Genomic DNA, 3,594 nt, shown 5'->3' with positions numbered 1-3,594 from the left:
ATTCTTTATAACAAAACAAGTTTTTTATTTACAATATTTACAACATTTAACAAATTAATAAAAGATTCACTTACCTATAACAAAAAGAGAAACAACATTTAAAGTCTTTATCTTACAATTTATCTTTATTACTTTGCTTCCAATTAATCTATCTTTCTTTGTAGAAGATTTTCTTCACATTATCTATCGGAGGATAGGTAATTTTCTTTCCTATTGTTATATATATCTACCGATGTCACTAGCTGTGATCTCTAGTGTTTTATATAATGTAAATACTAAATTAAATATATTAAAGAAAAGAACTCTAAAACCCACATAGTTTTTTCTTTATATATATTATAGTATCTATAATAAGTAATATACGATTGATTGATCTCATTTAAATGTTCATAAATGAAACATTATCTTTAATATAATTTGTTGTTTATAATATATCGGGTATCTCGTTTTAAGGGGGGAGGGGGTAAGGTTAATTCGTACAAAAATAGGCATGTTTTTGTGAATTTTTCGTGACGACACAGTAAAAATCTCTTGATTAAAACCAATGGTACATTAAAGTATGACATTCGGAGAATATTGTATAAAACTTTCACGAAGAAATATTTAAAAATACGGCAATGGCAGCAATTATTCGGACGTGTCTCAGGAAAAAAGTAGAATTGCGGTTCCCCTCATAACTTGGTGCTGGATCATCTGAAATCAAAAAATCAAAGTTCATTCGTTAGACAATAGTTTTCCCCAGGTAACGCTGGGAGCGTTTTTCGAAATTTCAATTTTTCACTTTTGTGAAACACTTTGAAGGGAAAAACGCGATTTTTTGTGAAAAAAATCGGCTAAAAATTAGTAAATTAAATGATATGATAAAATATTTTAACACTAAACCTACCGACATTTCATGTATACCTAATCCTACCATGAGCGGTCAAATGACCGCTTCAAAAAAACATATGTATCTTAGTAAAGTAGGTAGTAAACAAAATATTTTTCAGATGCAACAATAAAAACTCGTTCCCCGCTTTTCTATGTTGTATGTTTTATTTACTTTTATGCATTTTCATCACATTTTTTACAAATTACAGCATTTTGTATTGCACATTTTCCACATACGTAGTTTTTACATTTTATACAAATTTTGTTTATTTTATTGACTTTACAATATCTTATTTGACAAGATCTCCGTTCAGAAGAAACAGTATTTGTATTTATTATTGTTTTTGATTAGTATTCCTTGCTTATCTGTTTCTCTTTATGATATTCGGTCCCAAGTTCTTCTGCCAATTGAAATAAAAACTCTTGCCTCGATATTTCCTCACCCGTCGTTTCTTTATATAAAATCCAAGCATTTATCCCGGGTAAATCTAAGATATTGAAAAATACCTATAAAGGCCATCTTTGACATTTAGATTTTACACTATATTTTCTGGCCATTTGATCGGTTACATCTACACCGAATTTTGTGCTATTGTAAAATCTAATTGTCTCTGCTATACGGGTATCATTTTTTTCAATTTCTACGGACGAATACATTGAACTAAGTATCAATACTTTTTTATTGGGTTTATTTTCTTTTATTTTTTTCCAAACAGTTTCGTCCATAGCAGTTTCAATTTCTTCCTCATTTTCTCTTTCGGAAGTAACTATAAATCTCTTTCTTTTTTGTTCTCTTCGTATATTCAAAATATTCTCTTCGTCCGTATCGCTGTCAAATAAGTCACAATAATTTTCTGCAGTATCATCATCAATATCGTAAACTTCTTGATCATCTTCCGAACAATCCTCGTCGATATTATTTATTTTGTCTAATAAATTGATATTCCTCTAATGTCTTGACATTTTGGGGGATGAATATACAAATGATAAAGTAAAAACTAAAATATAAAAATATAAATCAAACGGGGCAAAAACATTGAGACCAGAAATAAAAAAAAAATTGTAAATCATACCACAAAATATTGTTGGCTCTGTTGACTTTGTCGAAACTATCACTTATACCACGTAATAATTTTTATTATAAAATAATTATAATTTCTATTATACACTGAAATTTTGATGCTTTCTGTTTGTATCGCAAGACCTTACTGTCGTACAAAAAACGCTATGTTCTTTTTTCCAATAACAATGAAAACGCCATGCATTGATTCTAATCGCACATTTGTCTACAATGTGGACACATTGATTAAATTGTAGATTGTCTACAATTACATTGTAGACTCGTAAAACAATTTCAAGAATGCGATTATCGAAGAATATAGTCGTAAATACCATAAATTTTTTAAACGGTCAAATGACCGTTCGTGGTAGACTAGACATGGTATAATTTGTTTTCGGAAAATAAACAATAAACAAAGTTGTAAATATTGAAAAATAGGTTGTATGTATATTTTAGGAAAAGTCAATAAGCTACATGATGATACAGTAACGTTGTATGCGAGAAATTTTAAACGAAATTTTAAAAACGGTCATTTGACCGCGCAAGGTAGGTTTAGTGTTAAATATTTTTTTTCCAATACACAAATTTTCTTTGTGACATTGAATCTAACAAAATGACACAAATTATTATTGAGTGAATTAGAGAGTGACTTCTGAGAGAACCTATATTAGGAATGTGATACAATTCACGTATTGGAAAGTAATCATCATTAGATTTGATTGTAAGACAACGATATGAAAATGATCTAAAACTCCTGAAAGGAGAGATAAATCATTTCTTCTTGAATATTTAACCGTTAGATTGGATCGTTTCCATTAATTCGCATCATTCATAATTGAAACGATCCGATTTCGTATCTTTCGTTTGAATGGGAAAGGAGTAGAGAACGTTTGCGGTTACCCAGGAAAGTGTTTAAAATAAACATTCTCCATGTTGTTTGACCTATCCTGTCACCGTCCGTCTCGTTTTGCTTTAGCACGATCGACGTCCTAGAGAAAGAACATTTTTTATGCGGCTTTTAAAAGACTTTGGAAACATATGTATGTTTATAGAAATGTATGTTGCCATGATGTTTTTATCTTCGACTTTCGATAATATTTTGAACGTCTAGAGAATGGCATTGAATTTAGTTTCTTCTATAAAAAGTTCTTCTATCCTTCCTAAATTTTTTATTATTACTTTTAACATTATTAATTTCATTGTGCCATTGGTCTCAAATTTTAAAAATTAAAAGAGAAAATAAATAAATGAGAAAATACTTATAAGCTTATAAAGCGCCCTTCATATTTTCAATATTTGAGTTATTTAAATACAAATCAGGATTGATTGATTTATTATACGTAATTCATATCGAGTTATAAAAATTTTAAAAAGAAAATTCTAAAAGAAAATTAAGAAAAAATGAAAATATAAATATTTCAAATACTTGGAGATGTTTAAGTTTTATTAATTGTAAGTAAAGAGAAACCTAGAATCGATACATATTCTTGAACAGAAATCAAGTTTGACGATGATCTACTTTGAAAGTTATCATGTCATTGCGTTTTCTTCCTTTTTATAAGATTATTTTATTTTTAAAAATAGTTGGTAGAATATTTTTTAACTATATTCTCTTTCGAGTCAGTCTTTCATGCTTTTCGTTTTCGTTATCCTACTTATTAATA

At 28.5% G+C, this 3,594-nt stretch overlaps 1 pseudogene; it reads right to left on the bottom strand.

The window, feature by feature from the left end:
- Positions 1 to 1,003: 1,003 nt before the first annotated feature.
- On the bottom strand, positions 1,004 to 1,996 carry LOC149033516 (uncharacterized; annotated as a pseudogene).
- Between the last annotated feature and the right edge of the window lie 1,598 nt (positions 1,997 to 3,594).

The sequence above is a fragment of the Polistes dominula genome, unplaced genomic scaffold, assembly GCF_049000335.1.
Source record: "Polistes dominula isolate Pdom_NZ unplaced genomic scaffold, Pdom_raw_medaka contig_624, whole genome shotgun sequence".
NCBI classification, from domain to species: Eukaryota; Metazoa; Arthropoda; class Insecta; order Hymenoptera; family Vespidae; genus Polistes; species Polistes dominula.
This window is presented reverse-complemented; position numbering and strand designations above follow the sequence as displayed.